The sequence below is a fragment of the Chenopodium quinoa genome, unplaced genomic scaffold (genome assembly GCF_001683475.1).
Source record: "Chenopodium quinoa cultivar QQ74 unplaced genomic scaffold, ASM168347v1, whole genome shotgun sequence".
In the NCBI taxonomy this organism is placed as follows: Eukaryota; Viridiplantae; Streptophyta; class Magnoliopsida; order Caryophyllales; family Amaranthaceae; genus Chenopodium; species Chenopodium quinoa.
In genome coordinates this window covers 4,623,741-4,645,837 of record NW_018742309.1, presented here as the reverse complement: position 1 = coordinate 4,645,837, position 22,097 = coordinate 4,623,741, and positions in this window count along the sequence as shown.

Genomic DNA, 22,097 nt, shown 5'->3' with positions numbered 1-22,097 from the left:
TAGAAAGAAGCACTTGAGTTGAACTCAATAAGGCATCTCCTTATAAGTGAGAAAACCTCTAAGTTCGTAATACTCTATTATTTCCTTGGTCTAGCCCCGACTAGCCTTCGGGGTATAGACCGCTCGGGTCGAGTCGAGGGTGCGAGCCGTCGGAGGCTTACGCACTTGCGAAGTTAGAGCTTTCAAGTAAGAGCTCGTAAGCGAGCGAAGCACTCGTCGAGGGTAAGATCGCCTTTTCTCCTTCTCTCTCTTTTGATGTTTAATTATGTGATTTCATGTTTAGTTACATTAATTAGTGTGCGGGTCTTGGGCGGGTTTCATTTCGCGTAGTGTCGGACACTACGAAACCCAACAAAATATGCGGTCGTGCTTTGCTTAGCACTCTTCCATCGGAACACTCCTCCTTTAAGAAAGAACATGTATCCTGATTGTGACTTGAATTCGTCTCTGTCAGTCTAGAATCTTACATTGGTATATCCTTCAATAACCAAATCCTTACTCCCACCATAGAACAGAAATTTATCCTTGTTCCTTTTTAGTTACTTTAGGATATTTTTGGCTGCAGTCTAATGTGCCTCTCCTAGGTCTAATTGGTATCTTCTCATAGCACTCAAGGCATACGATACATCCGACCTAGTACATATCATGGCATACATGGTCGATCCAAAAAGAAAAGCATATGGAATCTGACTCATCCTCTCTCGCTCATCAGGTGTTTTCGGACATTGTTTCTTGCTATGAGTTATGCCATGTGACATGGGTAGGTGCCCTCTTATGGCTTCCTCCATATTGAATCGTGTCAGTACCTTATCGATATAAGCACTTTGGCTTAATCCAACCATCTTATTAGATCTATCCCTAAAGATCTCGATGCCCAATATGTACTGTGCCTCTCCCAAGTCCTTCATTGAGAAACATTTTCCAAGCCAAGCCTTTACAGACTCCAACATTAGAATGTTGTTTCCAATGAGCAATATATCATCGACATATAAGACAAGGAATGCAATGTCACTCCCACTGACCTTTTTGTAAACGCAAGACTCATCTAGATTGTAGATAAAACCAAACTCACTAATGGCTTCATCGAATCACAGATTCCAACTTTTGCTTGCCTACTTAGTCCATAAATGGACTTCTTAAGCTTGCATACCTTCTTAGCATTTTTTGGATCTACGAAACCTTCCGCCTGTGTCATGTACACAGTTTCTTCCAAAATCCCATTAAGGAAGGCAGTTTTGACGTCCATTTTCCATATCTCTTAATCATAATATGTGGCAATTGCTAGGATAATCTAGACTGACTTAAGCATGGCGACTGGCGAAATGGTTTCATCATAATCAACGGCGTGAATTTTCCTATAACCTTTTGCCATCAATCTAGCTTTGTATACATATACATTTCCATCTTTATCGGTTTTCAACTTGAAAATCCATTTGCAACCGATAGGTTTGTAACCTTCGGGCAAAAATCAACCGATTCCCACGCTTGATTTTCAAACATGGAGTCCATCTCGGATTTCATGAGTTCTTGCCATTTTGCAGAGTCAGGGCTCATCACAGCTTGTTTGTATGTCGCTTGCCCATCTTCATCCATAACTAGGATGTCTTGATTCTCGGTTAAGACAACACCAAGGTATTCGTCTGGTTGAGATCTTAGCCTTTGCGACCTACATAGGGTAATAGGTTGAGCATTTGCTTTGGCATTTTGACCTTGACCACTTTCAACAGTTTCTTCCAAAGCAATTTAATTCTCAGTTTTGTTAGTTGGACTTTGTTGCTCACCTTCTCGAACTTCATCAAGTTCAATTTTCCTCCCACTTGTCATTTTGGAAAGATACTCCTTTTCCAAAAAGACACCATCTCGAGCAACAAATATTTTTTTCTCAAACTGGTAGTAAAAGTAATACCCCTTTGTTTCTTTTGGATAGCCCATAAAGAAACACTTGTCAAATTTTGGTGCAAGCTTGTCAGATATGAATCGTTTGACATATGCTTCACAACCCTAAATCTTAAGAAAAGACAACCGTGGAGGTTTCTCCATCCATAATTCATATGGAGTCTTTTCGACAGCTTTTGACGGAGCGCGGTTCAGTGTAAGTGTCGCGGTTAGAAGTGAGTGTCCCTAGAGAGAGATAGGAAGATAGCTAAGACCCATCATTTATCGAACCATGTCTAACAGAGTTAAATTTCTCCTCTCGGACACTCCATTCCATTGTGGAGTTCTGGGAGGTGTCAATTCTGAGAGAATTCCATGTTCTTTCAAATGATAATCAAATTCTTAGCTTAAATACTCGCCACCTCGATCCGATCAAAGTGCTTTGATTTTCTTGCCAAGTTGGTTTTCCACTTCACTCTGAAATTCTTTGAATTTCTCAAAAGATTCAGATTTGTGCGACATAAGGTGGACATAGCCATATCTACTAAAGTCGTCGGTGAATGTGAAAAATAGCGATAACTATTTCTTGCGGTTGTGCTCATTGGTCCACATACATCCGTGTGTATAAGACCCAATAAGTCACTAGCCCTTTCTCCCAACTTGGAGAATGATTGATTTATCATCTTGCCTAGTAAGCATCCTTTGAAGTTTTCAAATGACTCTAAGTCAAATGAATCAAGAATCTCTTCATGAAGAAGTTTCTTGATGCGTTTGATGCTAATAAGGCCAAGACGACAATGCCACAAGTAGGTTTGATTCGACTCAATGGTCTTAGCTTTTTTAGTGGTATCATTAACATTATAAACCTATTTTTCTAGTGAAACCACATAAAGACCATTTTCTGAATGTGTCTTACCATATGAAACATTATCAAGATAAAATAAACAACTATTGATTTTTATTCGAAATTCAAATCCCTTGGCGTCCAACGCCGAAATTGAAATAATGTTTTTGGTAATGTTTGGAACATGATAACAATCTTCAAGTTCTAAAACAATCCCATAGGGAAAGTCAAACTTAGTGTCCCAACGAATACTGCTGCAATCCTTGCTCCATTGCCGACCTGGAGTTCCACTTCTCCCTTCACTAGCCTTCTACTTTTCCTTAGTCCCTGAGCATTGGAACAAAGGTGTGAGCCACATACGGTATCTAATACCCATGAAGCTTTGCTTGTAAAGTTAAGGTTTATAACATATATATCTGATCCAAAAGAAATGGTGTCGTTCTTCTTATCCTCCTTGAATTTGAGGCAATCCCGTTTCTAATGTCCCTTCTTCTTGCAGTAGAAACATTCAGAATCGGATTAAGAAGAGGCTACCTTCTTTTCCAGGTTGCCTTTGGTAGCTTTTGACTTAAGCGGAAAGGTCTTCTTACCCTTCCCTTTAAAGCCTTTCTTCTTGACCGAGCGCTTGAATGTGCCCTTCTTAACCATAAGCATATCATGCTTACCTCATCCTTGAGCGTTTGCTCGGCTTGCTTCAACATTTCATGAAACTCGGTGAGGGTTTTCTCCATGCTGTGCATATTATATTTCATTTTGAACTGATCATAGCCTTAGTGCAGCGAGTGGAGAATAATGTCAACTGCCATCTTGGTTGAATACCTAGCGTCGAGCCTTTCCATGCTCTCAAATAATCTGATCATTTTAAGTACATGTGGGCTGACCGGCTCTCCTTTCTTGAGCTTGCTCTCAAGGATCTACCTATGGGTCTCAAACCACTCAGTTCGAGCCTGCTCTTGGAACATATCGTGAAGTTCAGAAATGATCTCAAAAGTCGTCTCCTTTCCAAAGAAGGTATTTTGGAGATCCGGAGACATTGTGGCCAACATGATGCATTTGACATCCCGATTGGCAGCGTGCCATCAGTTTAGGGCAGCCTGAGTGACCTCCTCATCAGGAGCGTCGAGCATTTCCTCATCAAGGACGTATTCCTTTTTCTCTTGCATGAGAACTATACGCAAGTTCCTTTGCCAATCAAGGAAGTTTGTCCCATTTAACTTCTCTTTATCGAGAATAGAACGGAGTGAAAATTAGTTGTTGTTGCTATTAGTTGCAGACATGTTTCTACAATTGAAAGAATTTGCAATGAAAAATCATTCATAAAACCAATAAGTTTGAAATTTAAAGCATACATGCAGATTTTCAATCTTATTAAGCGTTTTATCCACTCATCAAAATTGTCCCTTTTAGGCGAGAATAAAACGATTCCAAGACCCCAAAAACCAAAAAAGTGTTTAAGCTTGCTTTGGCTTGTCTTAACACTTAATATTTTAAGGTAAGCAGTCCAATTGCTACCTAAGCTACTCTTGGTTAGATAAAATGTCGCATCTAATGCTTTCTTGACTTTTATCTCCATTGCCACGACATCTAAGGACTCCTTATTGATATAGTTGAGTTTAACCAAAACTAACGTGTATGCCACTACTAGAAAACAGGTCATTTCCGACGGAAGAATTCCGTCGGAAACACCCTTAATTCCGTCGGAAAACACTGTTTTCGACGGAAATTCCGCCGGAACGTGGTGTCGGAAGACCTTTTGTAGGAAAAATGGCTTTTTCCGTCGGAACAGTGTTTTCCGACGGAATTCCGACGGATTTTTCTCATCTGAAGAGGTTTTCCAGGCCACCGGAAAGTCTGTCGGAAATCTCCGACGGAATTCAAATCCGCTGGAAACTTCCGATGGAATTTCCGTCGGAATCTGCTACAGAAAAAAATTAAAAAAAAGCCCTGCCACCTCCGGCACCACCACCCACAGCCAGACCCCCCCTCCCCACCCAGACCACCTTAACCCACCCCCCTTAACCCACCTAACCACACCCAGAACCCCCCTACCCAGACCACCCACCGTAACCACCCTAGACCAGACCCCCCCCTCCCCACCCAGACCACCACCACCTTATCCCACCACCTTAACCCACCCCCCTTAACCCACCTAACCACACCCAGAACCCCCCTACCCAGACCACCCACCGTAACTACCCCAGACCAGACCCACCCTCCCCACCCAGACCACCACCACCTTATCCGACCACCTTAACCCACCCCCCATAACCCACCTAACCACACCCAGAACCCCCCCACCCAGACCACCCACCGTAATCACCCCAGACCAGTTTCCCCCACCACTACTCCAACCCAACCCAGAACAATCCAGACGCCCCACCGCCCCAACCTACCCTACCCACCAGACCCAGACCACCCACCATAACCACCATTCCACCCACCCCACCAGCCCAGTTCACACACCCCATCAGCCCACCCACCCCACCAGCCCACCCCACCCCACCCAACCCAGACCACCCACTCAGCCCAAACCACCCACCGTAACGAAAAAAAACACAAAAAAAACGAAAAATATTGCAAAAAAAACCAGATCTACACAAATTGAAACCAAATACAGTCATAAAAATTTGATTTTTATTATAATCGAGACAAATATAAATCGAAACAAAAAAACAAATACCAGATCTATTCAAATTGACAAAAAAAAAACAAAAAACAAGATTACAAATTGTAAAAACTACAAACGAACGAACGAAACTTGGATTTGCTCGAACGGTGGTTGTCGGTGGTTATCGGTTTATTGTTCTTGCGCCGTTTTTCGATGTTGCGTCGTTGTTGTTGGTGGTTAGCCATTGTTGACGGTGGGTGGGTAGCCATTGTTGTTGTTCAGACAGTAGAGGAGAAGGGAAAGAAGATAGAAGAAGAAAGAGAAGAGGAAAAAGGAGAGGAGAGGAGAGGACAAAGAAACGAGAGATGGAGAGGTTAAAGAGAGGCGAAGAGAGAGGAGAGAGAAATGAGAAATGAAAAGAGGGGAAGTATGTTATGACCGTGGTTTTAGGTTTTGTTTTTTTTTATTATTTAATTATTTTCCGACGGAAAATTCCGTCGGAAAAGGTAATTTCCGAGGGAATAATCCGTCGGAAATTAGGTTTTCCTACGGAAAATTCCCTCGGAAATTTCCGACGGATTTTATTTCTGTTGGAAAATTAAGTTTTCGACGGAATATTCCGTCGGAAAACCCATAAATTCCAACGGATTTGTGTTCCGTAAGAAATCCGTCGTAAATTTCTGACATAATTTAATTCCGTCGAAAATTTCCGACGGATTTTTGGTCCGTCGGAACTGGTCCGTCGTAAATTGGCCTATTTCTAGTAGTGTGCGATGCCTTGCTTTGGCAAGCGCACCAATATACCGTACTACCGTAGGAAATTAGTAATGCCTTGCTTTAGCATAGGCCATTACTATTCTTATTAGTTCCGTAAGTGCCATTTTGGAATGGCAGATTTAACTCAATTTTCTTTGGGACTTAGGGTTTCTATGTTGGTTGATTTAAGTGAACTAAACTAATCATTCAACATTCGAAATCCTAAACATGCATCTAACATTGCAATTATATATAAGAAAAATATATAAAGCATAATTAAAGATGCATTTGGCAACTAGCATGACCCCTTGAACTTGAGTCTTCAAATTTTCAAGGGCCTTCGTTGCATCCTCTTGGCTTCATCTTCTTAGAAGCGCCGTCTTCGAGACATCACCACCAATTATGAAACTACTAGAAAATCTAGGACTAATCTAAATAATTTAAGTATAAAAATACTTAACGACACACAGTCCATATTTTTATTTACAAAAATACAAAACGGAACGCAGACCGTATTTACTATCCTAGTCGAGTCCACTAGTTGCCATTTTTTTAAACTTACAATAGAATATTTATTCCATTCATCCATTCACTAATGTGAATGGCCTATTCATTTTACAAAAATTCAAGCAATAATTCAAAACGAGCGCAAAGGAGTTACTAACTTAGGTGGTTAATCCAATTAACGCGCCTAATGAAAACTAGTCAAAGTTGTTATCCGATTATGAGAATTAATGCAATAATAATAGCTTAAAACGATTAACGAAGCTCCCACTAAATTCCACATCCAACTTAATTAAAATTAATCCAATTAAAATTAATTAAGCCGGTTAACCCAAAATTTTGCCAAAAATCTTGCAAGTGCCGGGAAAAACCGAGGCCTAGCCTCGTTGTTTTAATTAAAGCAAAAAACCGCAAAATCGCAAAATTTATATCCCCTTACGACCAAGTGCCTAGCATCCAAGCCACGAGGCTCGGCTTACTAGGCACCAAGCCTCGGGCTACTATGTGTGGGTGCTACCCCGCACAGCCACTGCTGCGCCAAGCCACGTGCTAGTGACCGATAGCATCGCTCGCGCATTATGCCGGCCCTATCACTGTGCTCGCAACGCACGCAAGTGGTGGCCTCAAAGGCCATGTTGCTGTGCGGGCTCGTGCTGCCTATCAACCGAATACCTCACCACACGCAAGCCTACTTCGCACCAAGTTGCTACACCAAGGGAGCTGCTCGCACACACCAATGCACTAGCATTATGCTCGAGAGTTATGCTCGAGGCTTCGTGCCTCAATTTGCGTGCTTCTGCCTCAGAATTTTATTTCAATTTTTTTGTGTGACATAAAAATTAGGCTAAATTAGAAAATAACACCCAATAAAAACCCCAATTTTGATAATAACACCTCTAAAAAAAAATTTTATTATAACACCACCAAAAATCCCAAAATTTTGCTTTCACCACCCACTAACGGATTTTTGGATGGAAGCCGTTATTACGGCCCACTAGGGACACGTGTCTGTTGTTTATTGGTTTAAAAAAAGAAAATTAAACAAAAAAAACAAAAACCCCTAAACCCTAACCCAGCCACCAGCCCCACCACCAGCGGTCGTGACTCCACCACCAAAGAACCCCACTATCGCCAGAAACCCTTCCTTCACCGGCGGAATCACCGGCCATCACCCCCACTGACATTAGCCCCCCCCCCCCCCCCCCCCCGCAAATCCCCTTCCCCCTTCCCTCTCCCCGAAAAATCACCCCCACCCACCAAAGCCCCCTTGCGAAAACCACCTAGCCCGTTCGCCCCCTCGCGGAAAACCACCCCTGGAATTACCCCTCACCTTCAAACCGGCAGAAATCGACCTTAGAAGCCCCAAATCTATCGATTTCACGGTGGAAGCGAACGGAATTGGTTGTTTTTGCCGGTTTGTGGTGGTGGTTTCCACTAATTGGTGGGATCTGTCGGGGGGCTGATGTCAGTGGGGGTGATGGCTGGTGATTTCGCTAGTGAAGGAAGGGGTTCCGGCGGTAGTGGGGGTCTCCGGCGGTGGAGTGGGGGTCTCCGACGGTGGAGTGACGGCCGCCGGTGGTGGGGCTGGTGGCTAGGTTAGGGTTTAGGGGTTTTTTTTTTTTTTTTTTAATTTTACTTTTTATTTTTTTTTTTTTTTTAGGCCAATATCTTATTGACAAGTGTCCCTAGTGGCTCCACTAACGATTTCCATCTAAAAATTCGTTAGTGGGTGGTGAAACCAAAATTTTGGGATTTTTAGTGGTGTTATAATAAAACTTTGTTTTTGAGAGGTGTTATTATCAAGATCGGGGTTTTTATTGGGTGTTAATTTCTAATTTAGCCTAAAAATTGATTCTAAATTATTTTTAGAACCAATATTGAGCAATGTGAAAATAAAACAAGTCCAACTTAATTAAATTCAATTTTAGTGCACAAACCAAAATTAATTCAAGAACCATTTTTTAATTTATTTTTGGCTGAACTTGATGCTACAAATTGAGGGCTATTCTCATAATTAATTTAACCAACATAAATTAACAATGAGATTTGACAAAAGGAGTTGGAAAAATAAACACAATCATCCAATGAAAAATTTCTCCAACACTAACTTGTGTAAATTTGGAAAAATTACATTCTTCTAACATGAAGAGTAATCAAATTTCATTCACAAGTTTGAACATTTAAGATATTAATCAACTCAAAAATGATTAAAACCAAAAATTAGTTCATTATGGAATTTAGAAAGTTAAGATCCAACCAAATAAACAATTAAAGATTGAATCTTTAACGTTTTTGGGGTTTTAAAAATACATTTTCACTATAAATATCCACACTCCAAGCTATTAATTTGCAAAAATGTGAAATTGCAAGTTTATGTGAAAATAAAAGCTAACGAAATTAAGCGACAATTATGACTTCATAAACATGCTTAATAAGGGTTAAAATTACATAATATTAATGGTATAATCAAACACATAATCAAACAATTGCATGCCATAATTAATCAAGGTTTAAAGATTTAAAATTTTTCGTCAAAAACAAAAAACCCCACGAAAAACCACTTTAAAGGATTTTAGCTTCTAGATTGCCATTTTTAATCACACAGTGGATAAAGTCTGATTTAGAACGTCGATTCCACCTAAAATTCACTATTTTTGAGTCAAAATCGGAGTTCGTAATCCAAACTTAGCATAACTACGATATAATCCAATTAGGACGCTAAACCAATAATTTAAATCCATTTTAAATCACCTTAATTAATTTTTAGTTGTAAAAAATAAATGCAATAGGCTCTTATACCGCAGTTGGGTTTTGCGGTGTCCAGCACCGCGCAGAAAAGAAACCCGATAACCGGATCGCATGCATAATAATTATAACATAAATAAAAGCAGGCAAAATAAACATAAGAGAAGAGAGAGAATGCTCACCCTTGTAGCGTGCTTCGCTCAACCTTGGAGCTCGGACTTAAAAGCTTCAAGTTCCACAAGTGCGAGAACCTCCAATGGCTCACACCCTCGCTACCGAACCGCACCAGTCCCTACCTCGAAACTTAGTCGGGATTAGACCAAAAATAACTTAGAGTTATTAGAACAAAGGTTTTCTCTTCTTGGAGATCCCTTAACGTTCACCAACTCAAGTGCCTTTCCCAAATGCTAAATGATTGGTACTTATAGGGAATAGTACCCTTGAAATCCCATCATCTTTCAATGTGGGATAGTTGGTGAAAAGGCAAAATAGAATTTAATTTAATTCCAAATTATATTAAATAGCTATGAAACAATAATCAAATGACAAGTGTCATCACACAAAGAGTGAGTAGGTGGGAGGACCACCTTGGCCTTGGAGAGCAAGGCTGGCTTGCCCCCACCGACTCAGTCAACCCGGGCAACTGCCGGACCTTAGGCAGCAAGGCCAGCCTTGCTGGCAGCCTTGCGCCACAAGGCTAGGCATGCTAGCCTATGGCCGAAAGCCCACGCAAACACGTAGGCCCAGCAACGGCACCTGCAAGCGAGCAGCAGCAACGCAGGCCCAGCAGCAGCCTCGCAAGCTCGGCTTGCTTGCTGGCCTTACTAGGCATCCTGCATGGGGTGTTGTGGCGCTCAGGCCCACGAAGCAGCCCTAACCAGCCGCGCACGCCACGGTCAGCCTAGCTAGGCTTTGCGAGGGCTGCGGTGGCTTGGTGCCTTGTTGCTTGCGGCCCCTAGCCACTTGCCTTCGATTCGAGGCGTGGCTATGGCTTGTGATGTCCTCGTAATTTTTAGCACGATATATTATTTGATTATTTTTCTCGTCTTCGTCAATTCCTAAAATCGACTCGACGCACGACACTCGGTTTTGACACTCTAAGCTCGTAATCCGACGTCTTTTTTCGTAAAACACTATTAACTCATTTGATCTTTCTGATTAATTCGTCGCTTCAGTTCGGTTACACGATTGGGTGTGATCCGAAGGGTTTAGTCAAGATTAAGCTGTAATATTAATTATTCATTAATATTATTGATCGGAAGCAGCCTCCAGCTAGGCATTCCGGTCACTTGACTTCACTAAATAATTTGCTTTCTAATTAATTTCGATTCCTTTATCGGAATACTACACTTGTTCGTAGGACACCATTCTTTTCATGCCCATCATGAATATGCTTCATCACCTGAAAAGCTTCTCTTAACTTCGTCCCCACTACTCGCCATTGGAAATGGGTCGTATTAGGACCAAGATAAAGATAAGGTCAAATAAACATACAACACACAATTAGCAAAGCTGAGTACATAAGCGTAAAGGATTCACACTAACATCCTCGCATCCGAGCATCACACAACATACCTCGTTACACCTGTTTACAAGCACACAACATACAACTCATACCATAGACACATTTAATTACTTATTTAATTTGATTACGCATCGAATGGTTTTCCCTCTAACCTGCCCCAATAAAGGGGAACTAACACGGGAGCTAACCGTGCCAGTATAAAAGAACCACTTGGAAGTGGCAGAATTTCTGCGCATAATAAAAAGGAAAATACGGCATCCTGTACTCCTAGTAGAAGTTATGGTCAAATATAAAGACGCATAACACCCCCATATATTCATACTCAAGGTATATACGTTCCAAGAGTTTTGGTGCGTAACCTCTTTCTCTTTACGTTATTTCAATACTTAGACTTGGTGATAACGCTCAATCCACAACACAACCAATCAACATCAATCATTCAAGTAACCAAACATTCCAATTTAATTCTTGAATAATTAATGATCACATTTAATTTAATGTTGAACCCTTTATAAACTAACTCAGTGTAAAAACACCTTCAGTGCACATAGGCACCACAAATCCTATCCCTTGGTGTGTAAACACCTTAAGTGCACATAGGCACCGAAATATAAATTAAACCTTATGTTCTAAGACACTTAATAGCTCTTTTCCCATGCTTATAACATCAATAAAAATTATATGAACCATAAAAAAATTCATTTTTTATATTCCAAACCAAATTGAACATTTAGTTTAATTAAACATGTCTTCAATCATTCTAATAATGAAAGTGTGGTCCATATACAATATTCCAACAACATAAATTCTACCAATAATTCATCTCAATATAATTCATGCTTCACAAACCAATCGCCAAATCAATCCAATCAACAATTCCAATCAATACCTATCATGTTACTAACTTGGAATTAATTAAACAAGTCCTAGCATGCTTCTACGCACTTAAATAATTACCGAGTACGCGAATGTACCTTGAATGTGATCTTAAAAACGCCACGACTACACGAAATCACTCACTTGGAAGTTTCCTACAACCCACAAATACTAAGAGAAATTAATACCTATTCATATTAAATTTCTAGCAATATATACACTCTTTCAAACACTTTTAAACCTTCTAAAACATGCTTAAAATTAATTAAAACCACCTACTTTATTCCCAATTAATGGGTAATTAAAATCCTTTCAAGAAAACTTAATTCTAGCCTTTACATAAGAATTCCAGCAATATAAAATCCCTTAAACTTGCTGTAATTTAGTTTTAAAACACTAATTTCAATAGTTTTAATCAACCACAATTAAATTCCTTCATTAATCATCAATTTAGAAACCTAGGGTTTGGGGCTTTTTCATATAAAAACCAAATCTGAAAATTTTATAAATTACACAACATTAAAAACATCATAAAATCATCACACAAGACCCAAAACAATAATTAAACAAGGCTAGAGTGAATTTAAAATAGGAAGAAGCAAGTTTTTTTTTTTGGTTGTTGCTTGCGCACGCACCCACGAACTAGGGCCTGCTACCGTGCCTCCTACCGGTGCTCTCTGGTGATGATGGTCGGCCGGTGGGTGGTTGCGGTGGTGGTGGCCGGCCATTGTGAGGAGTGTGAGTGGCGTGAAGGTGAGAAAAATAAGAGGGAGCGAGAGGGGAAAATTAAGGGGAGAGGGAAAGTTTACCTTTGGGTATATTCCACCTTGGGCAAAAGTCTCAATTTGCTCATAGATGAGTATTTATACCCCCTCTCAAAACCCTCCTAGCTTGACTTCCCTTTTTACCCTTAATGATTCCCACTCCTATTCAAAATAGTCATTTGACTTTCTTTAAAATTTCATTGACTTTATAAATCTAAAGTTCCCCAAAGTTTCCAAAATGATGAAATAATATAATTCCAAAACCAAATAAATAAATAGAAATGAGTTTTTAATTTAAATAAATATTTTAAATTATTAAAATACCATAAATAATTCATTTCAAATTATTTAAATACGCCATAAATACTTTAAATTAATATACGTATAAACATACAAGGTATTACACAACCCCTTAATATCCTAGAACAATATAGGGTATTTAACTTGTGGGTGAAGCACACAATTCATGCCAACACTGTCACACTATTGTATTGATATAATGACATGTATATTCAACAGGGAGGAAAAGCCTAAAGTCACAAGCTGACATTGCAGTTCTTACCTTAGGATTGATTTTAGAAAATCGACATGTTTAAGATTACAATATCACATTGCAAGAATATTGAACACGTGATTATGAATAGAAGGAAAAGTATTTCAATCAAATATGGCAATCCTAAATATATATATATATATATATATATATATATATATATATATATATATATATATAAGATTAATCAGTATTTGGTTAATTATATAATATTTTAGTGGATAGTATTTTGCTAAAAACCAAATACGAACGATGTGTTGGGCCATATATGGGGTTACAACTACTTATAATAAGATCCTATAAGATCACACATAATAAAAGCAAATTAAAGAAATCAAACCTCCTATTTTTGTGCATGGCGGATGACCATATGTTGTAAAATGTAAATGTTTTAAGAATAGAGGATTGCTCAACAAGTAAATGAATTTATGTTGTAAAATAAGTATCAACAACCCAGAATCGATGACCTATTCGATCAACTAAAGGGGCGACTATGTATTTTTCCAAATAGACTTTAGGTATGGATATAATAGATTGAGGATTGTGGAAAAGGAAACTCCGATCTGAAAACGACATTTAAGATGAGGAATAGACATTACAAGTTTACAACTATGCCAATTTCTCTACAACTTTATGCACTTTTTTCTTCTTCTTCTTCTTCTTCTTCTTCTTCTTCTTCTTCTTCTTCTTCTTCTTCTTCTTCTTCTTCTTCTTCTTCTTCTTCTCTCTCTCTCTCTCTCTCTCTCTCTCTCTCTCACACACACACACACGCACACACACACATGCGAGCGATTATGTTTAGGTATGGGTAAATACCAAATTGTTTTTATTAAAAGCATAACAAGTTATATTGATCTTATCTATGAAACTTAAAATTACAAAGGTATTTTTTGCACTATTAGATTCATATATAGGGGGAAGTACCAATGGAAGATGGCCACTGGGCCGAGTTGTACACGAGTGCACGATTGGTGGGTCAACTTAGTCCAGCTTATAGGCCGTTTGTTGAGCCTACCAAAGATAATCCTATCTTGGTCTCAATAAACTAATAGCAAGGGTAAGAAAAGGTCGAACCCAAGAGAGGCCTTGGATCATCCACTGATATATTATCGTTTAAATAAGCTAAATTAAGTCAAATTTAGGTTTGGTTTTAAGTAACTTCTATTAGTTCAAATCAACTAAAGGCTAAGAGGAGTTTAGCAATATTAAAAGAGGTCTAGGGCTTGGGCTAAACCACTCAACTTCATCACAAACCACAATTAGCAAGCAAAATAAGGTAAATTAGAGGAAGTCGTCTAAGGCACCCAACTACTCTATCAAGCTAGAGGGATTACTTGAATTATGAATACGATCCACTCTTATGGTTACAAAGCATAAAAAAAAGTGTTAAAGCATAATCACGATGACATAAACATTCCCTTGACTAGAAATTCCTATTCTCATGGTTTAAACACCTGATTGTGTCTCTCCAAAAACCGAACCCAGTGATGAGTACTGATTAGGGGATTTTGCTCCCACCAATCGGAATGCGCCACGTGGGCCAATCAGGTCCTGCCAAGTGTCCCCCAGTTGGAACTGTCAGGGTTTTCCACGTGGCACACGCCTATTCGTCCACTCTGGACCTATTATGTCATGACACGTGGCATCCTCCATGCCTAATGGAGAAACCGGCCACCTAGGCCCAACTTCCAAGGGAAGCCCAATCAGCCCTAGGTTAACCTAAACCTAGGATTGGCACGTTTCCCAGGGTTATAAATATCTCCCTTAATCCTCATTAAGGGGGATTACGCACATTAAACACTCTCACCTAGAGAGACCCAATCACCTTTATTTCCGCATTAATTACTCCTTAATCAAGTACTAACTTGACCGTCGGAGGCGGATCTCCAATCATCCGGAGCATCCGTTTTTTTTGCAGGTACAGGCGTCCGGTTCCAGTCTCGGAATTATAACTCTCCCGTAGGACATCAGAAAACCCCGAAACATTTTGGCGCCGTCTGTGGGGAGAGTACTTCTGAGATGGCATCCACTTCTGTACCGACTCCTGAAGAGAGGCGTCCCCTACACGACCCTCAAGTTCAGTCGGACCATGATACTGAGGAAGAATTTGAATTTGAAGCTTACACAGCTTCAGACGAGACCCTAAGGGCCCGACGCACCCGTCATACCGAAAGGAGGGAACGGGAACATCTTCAACCTTGACCCAGTGATCCAGCCGGCGCACCGCCTGTTCAGCAGCAGCTGGTTGATGGGTCTGCTCCCATTACAAGAAACGAACTCATGACCTTCATGAGGGGCTTCAAGGGAGAGATTCAAGAGTTGCTCAACAAGAAGCCTGCTCTGGCCAAGGAGCAGTCGGCTAAGAAACCTTCCACTTCAGGGAAGGGGAAGCCAGTTCAAGGGCGAGAGGCGACCCCTCATCCTAACTCTAGGAAGTGGGAGCCGCCTGCCCTTGATTTTACAAAGTACCGCTTTCCTACTCCAGGAAAGAGGAAACCTGTTCGTCATATTCAGGCGGACGGGACGAAGAAAACATACACAGATGCTCGGTTATTGCTAGAACAGAAGAAGAATGACCGATTGTCAAAGTCGGCCTCTACTTCAGACTTCCAAGACAGTCTACGCAATACCTCGATAAAGTATACTCAGTCGTATCATGAGAGTCAGTCAGGCGGCACCTCCCGTTAGTCCGGCTTTCATAGTGACCAGGCGGTACCAAACTTACCATTTGTACCGCAACAACAATATTTTTTGCAGCCACCTCTGTTTGGTGGGCATGCAGCAAAGAATTTCCAACCTATGGACTGGCAGCTACGGTTGCTTAGACTTGGGGAACAGCCGTCGGCCTTCTCCAAGGAAATGGCTGAAGCCGCTCAGCCGGCCAAAGTAAAAAATGTATTAGTAGGCGCCTATGACGGCACTACTAACCCAGAAGACCATTTGATGGCATTCACCAACCTGATGTACCTTCAAGGGTTGGATGATCCCACTTGGTGCAAGTGTTTCCCAGCGACTCTCAAAGGAATCGTACAACAATGGTTCGGCAACCTGCCGACTGGTTGTGTGAATAACTTCAGGACACTTGCTTACTTATTCACCTCCAACTTTGCCATGAACATACCTGCGAAAAAGACGACCCTTGATTTAGGAACGATTCAGCAGGGCGAGAAGGAGGGGCTTCGCTCTTACATCATGCGGTTTAACCTGATGAGAATACAGATTCAAGGGTTACCGGATGAGGTATCCTATACTGACTTTTTCAGAGGCCTCAAAGACGGATCGACATTCAAATTTGATTTGGTCCGAAAGAGGGTGGCGACTCTTCAAGAGGCCTTGATTGAAGCGGAAGCCTATATACAGGCGACTGATCTTTGTAGTACAAAACAGTCGGACGGGAAAATGTTCGACAAAAAAGAAGGGCGACAGAAACAGTTGTCGAACAAAGATGAAAAGAAAAGAAAAGAGGTATGGGCAGCTGATTCCTCTAAACAGCCGGCCCAGAAGAAGAAAAAAGAATTCAAACCATACTCCCCAAAGTATGCGTTTAACAAGGATAGCCAAGTTATCCTAAAGGAAATCAAGGGACGGATCTCAATTGAGAAGCCGGTCCCCATGAAGGGTTCTGCAAGCAACCGGAACCAAGAAAAATTCTGTGATTATCATGAAGATGTTGGTCATCACACCAACGAATGCATCAGTCTCATGCGGTATCTGGACCGCCTGGCTGAGCAAGGCGATCTTGACTCTTATGTCAAGAAATCTACAGGGAACACTTTCTCGAAAAAGCAGTCGGCCAAAAAGAGTCAACAGGCCGAGAGCTCTGATACAGATGATGCAGTCGTCTACACCATTGCAGGCGGCTTCGCAGGAGGCGGTCCCACTATTAGGGGCAACAAAGACAATATCAGGCGGCTAGATGTAAATTCCGTTCACCAACAACGGCCCCCCAAATATTCATTTCCTGAGATGGTCATCACTAAAGAAGATCTAGGAGGGGTAAGGGGGCCGCATGACGACCCTATCATTATTGAATGTAAAGTGGCCAACTAGAGAGTTGGCCGAATCCTTATAGATACTGGAAGCTCTTCAGATCTTATCAGTAGCAAATGTCTGTCAAAACTAAAATATCAGACTGATTGCATACATCCGGCATCCCACCCTTTAGTAGGGTTTGGAGGAGGAGTCGTCCACCCAGTGGGACGAGTGGATTTACCCATCCGCCTGGGTGAAAAAGGGGAAGGACGACACATGGTAGTCCGGTTCCTGGTAGTAGAAGAACTCTCGGCCTACAACATGATTCTGGGACGACCAACCCTGAATAATTCCAAGGCTGTTATAATCCCATCTCTTATGTTGCTCAAGTTTGAGAGGGATAATGGAACAGTTGGGTCCCTAAGGGGAGATCAGAGGATGGCCCAAGAGTGCTATCTCTCGGATATCAAGCCCACTGTCATGGTTGCTGGGTCAAGTGGTGGAAAAACAGACCTTGACAATGTCAAGGAGAGTGCGCCTGTTCAAGAAGCAGGCGGCAAGAAGAGAAAGGCAGCCCAGACGGGGGCCGCAAGAAAAGACAGAAAATAGCAATCATTGGCAGAGGAGCGGTCGGATGAATTCCGCCCTCAGGTGGCTGGTGAGCATACGGACTTGATCTTAGACGACTCACGTCCTGAGCGAACAGTCAAAGTTGGGACGACTGCTCTCAGAGTTGTGGGTGACGATTTTCACAAACTATTAAAAGAATACAAGGACATCTTTGCATTCGAAGTCCACGAAATGCCAGGCATTAGTCCTGACCTGGCGGTACATAAACTGGCTGTGGATCCGAAAAAGAAGCCGGTAAGGCAGAAGAAACGGAACCATGGCGAAGAAAGAAGTCAGGCGGCAGCCGCCGAAGTTAAAAAATTACTTGATGCAGGGTTCATTCGGCAATGTTACTTCCTAGACTGGGTTGCAAATGTGGTGCTTGTTAAAAAGCCGAATGGCACCTGGCGAATGTGTGTAGACTACACAGAATTAAACAAGGCATGCCCCAAAGACAATTACCCTCTGCCTAAAATTGATAACTTGGTCGACTCAACAGCCGGCCATGCTTTGATGAGCTTTATGGACGCCTACTCTGGTTTCCATCAAATTCCTTTATGGAAGAAAGATCAGGATAAGACGGCCTTCGTCACTGATCAAGGGTTATACTGTTACACGGTCATGCCGTTCGGTCTTAAGAATGCCCCGGCCACCTTCCAGCGAATGATAAACACTGTGTTCTTTGATCAGATTGGGAGAAACGTCGAGGCATACATTGATGATATGATTGTCAAGTCTAAGCTTAAGATAAATCATCTGTCGGACCTCCGAGAAACTTTCGCCACACTCAGGCGGCACCATGTCATGCTCAATCCCAAGAAATGTGTATTTGGAGTTGAGTCTGGGAAATTTCTCGGATTCCTTATCAATCAGAGAGGAATAGAGGCGAACCCTGAGAAGGTGCAGGCGGTCATCGACATGCAGTCGCCTCGTACCGTCCGAGAGGTTCAGAAGTTAACAGGTTGTCTGGCGGCCTTGGGAAGATTTCTAAGCCGATCAGGCGACAAATGCTTATACTTCTTCCAAGCCATTAAGAAGAAGGCAAGGTTTGAATGGGGGCCGGATGCTGAGGCGGCCTTCCAGAAATTGAAAGTTCACTTGCATTCCTTGTCGAGGCTGGTCAGCCCTTTGCCCAAAGAAGTACTCTACATGTACCTGGCCGTCTCTGATCATGCGTTAAGCGCTGTTCTTCTTGCTGAAAGAGACGGCTGTCAGCTACCGGTCTACTTTGTTAGTCATGTACTAAAAAATGCCGAGTTGAGGTATCCCTTAGTGGAGAAATTTGGTCTTGCACTCTTCATGGCTGTTAAAAAATTGAAGCCCTACTTTTTGGCACATGCAGTCGTCGTGTATACAGATCAACCTATCAAGCGGCCACTGACCACCATGGAGTCGTCGGGCCGAATGATCAAATGGGCCATAGAAATACAGAGCCTAGAAGTTACTTTTGAGCCTAGAAAAGCAGTGAAGGGGCAAGCCTTTGCTAACTTTTTTGTTGAGATAACTCGTCCCCCTGATTCTCGAGATCCAGACCAAGTCTGGAAGGTATATGTGGATGGAAGCTCTACTTCAAATGGTTGTGGAGCAGGTGTCATATGTCAGTCGCCAGAGGGCGACAGGTACGAGTATGCTCTACGCTTCAGTTTTCCAGCCTCAAACAATGAGGCAGAATATGAAGCTTTACTAGCCGGAATCCGCATGTGCAAGGCGGCAGGGCCACGAAAGATAAACGCCTGTTCCGATTCACAATTGATAGTGAGGCAGTATAATGGCGAATACGAAGCAACCCATCCGGCCATGATCAAGTATTTACAGGCGGTACGACAAGCAGTCGGATCCCTTGAAGATTTTCATCTGACTCAAGTGCCGAGATCAGAAAACAACCAGGCGGATGCACTTTCAAAATTAGCATCGTCTGCCTCTTGTGATACCCCTCGAACTGTTTTTTGGGAGGTAATGGAGAAGAGAAGCATCGAGGAAGACCCTATTGGAATCCTAGACAGAAGCTCAACCTGGATGGATCCAATCAGGGCATATCTGACAGACGGTACCCTGCCGGATGGTCATCACCAGGCGGCAGCGCTGAAAAAACGGGCAGCCAGTTTTGAAATGATAAAGGGAGAACTTCACAAAAGAGGGTACCTTCAACCCTACTTAAAGTGTGTTACTCCAGAAAAGGGACGAGAGATACTAGACGATCTTCACTCTTGTTACTGCGCTTCCCATATAGGCGGTAGGTCGCTTGCTCAACGGACAAGGCGGCAGGGCTACTTTTGGCCTACTTTAGAAGCAGATGCAATGGAGATGGTGAAAAAATGTGACAAGTGCCAAAAGTTTGGCAAACTAATTCACCGTCCGGCTACTGACCTTACTACCATTCATAGCCCACTACCGTTTGCTAAGTGGGGCATGGATATTCTGGGTCCCTATACGCCTGCTACAGGCGGAAGGAGGTACATACTTGTTGCAGTCGACTACTTCACTAAATGGGTGGAGGCGGAGGCTGTAAAGGGAATTAAGACGAAGGATGTAATTTCATTCATCTAGAAAAATGTCATCACTCGGTTCGGGGTTCCCATGTCTATGGTTTTTTATAATGGTCCCCAATTTGAGACGCCTGTTCTCAAAAGCTGGTTGGGTGACCAAGGAATTGCACACCACTTTGCATCAGTCGGCCGTCCACAAGCAAACGGCCAGGTAGAAGCCTTTAATAAAATCATCTCAGACGGTCTCAAGAAAAAGATTGAACGAGCAGGCGGCCTATGGGCGGATGAATTACCACACGTTCTCTGGGCCATTAGGACGACTGAAAAAGGGGCGACTGGAGAAACTCCATTCCTCCTAACTTATGGTGCGGAAGCTGTTCTTCCTATTGAACACTACGAGCCGACTCTTCGAGTAATGCTATATGACGAAGAGGCAAACTGGGAAGCCATGCGCCTGGCATTAGACTCACTCCCAGAAAGGAGGGGCAATGCTGTCTTGCGCCATGAAATTTACCGCCTGAGAATGACTAGATCATACAACAAAAAAGTACACAGGCGTCCACTCAAAGTGGGGGACTTTGTACTTAGAAAAATGGAAGCAGTTGGTAGGGCTAATGAGTCTGGCAAATTAACTCCCAACTGGGAAGGACCCTACCGAGTCTATGAAGAGGTCAGGGACGGTACCTACCGTCTGGAAACACCAGACGGCCAACCGTTGCCTCGAACCTGGAATGTAGATAATCTTAAGAAATATTTCTTTTGAATAATGTAAATAGTCGAGGGCTACTTAATAAAAGTTTGATGTTTCATTCAATTTTGTACTAAGAGGGGCATGCCTACTGACAAACAGTCGGCTACTCTCCATGTTTAATTTTCATTCTTACCTAAGAGGGGCATGCCTACTGACAAACAGTCGGCTACTCTCCATGTTTATTTTTCATTCTTACTTAAGAGGGGCATGCCGCTTGTTTCATACAACCGGCTACTCTCCCATAACACAGTTCACCAAGAACTATCAAAGGCTCAAAGCTAAAATGATCAGACTAGGCGCCAAGCCAACTGATCCAAATATAAGTTCAATTCGACCTGTCCCAACATTATAGCAGGCGTCTAACGACATCCATCCGGATGAAATTCGTCGCAGAGAGCAGCTCCCTTTTGGGTGGAACATTGTTCTATAAAACCATTACACGACACCTATACGACTGTCTAACCAAGACAACCACGTAGCCGTTTCCCGGACAAGGCTACCCCTCACTTAACTGACTAATCAGGTCAAACAAGTGTTTTCAGTAACCATCCGTGTCAACCAACCGACTGAACTACTTGGGATAAGAACAGTCGGTATCTTATGAGTTAATAGCCAAAAAACATTGTCAAATAAAGGGGAGCAACCGGTACCCACCGCTTGAAACCTCTACTACTCAGTTACCCGGCGACTAGGTAACAATCATGTTTACTTGGTCACTCCTTAAAAATTTATTATGAGACTAAAAAGGTGTTCATACAGCGCCTGTTCACACTAGGTTAAATGTGGCGGGAAATAGTCGGCCTGGACCGACTAGAGTCTCTAGCTTAAAAAACAAGGCAGGTAGGAAACCACCTTCCTACTTGGATAAAGGGGATCCAGTCTTTAAAGTGGCCGACTGATCGCTTAGCCTGGAAACAGACAACCAGTCGTCCAGGGGCATAGGTGGTGTGATTAACTACCTTGTACCTGTCCACAACTATCGGCCATGCAAAACAGTCGGTATAAGCATGCAATTTGATATCAGAGTTTCGATACTTAACAAATTTTAACAGATTCAAAACGAAACAAATTCAAAGGACTGGCATAAACATTCATACCCCCGGCCCCTTGGCCGGGTAAAAGATAATAAAAGGAAGCCGGTCATGAAGACCGGAAAAATATTCAAAACCCCGGCCCCCTGGCCGGGTAAATAGAAAAAAACGGCACGCAGGCCGTAAAAAGAAGACATT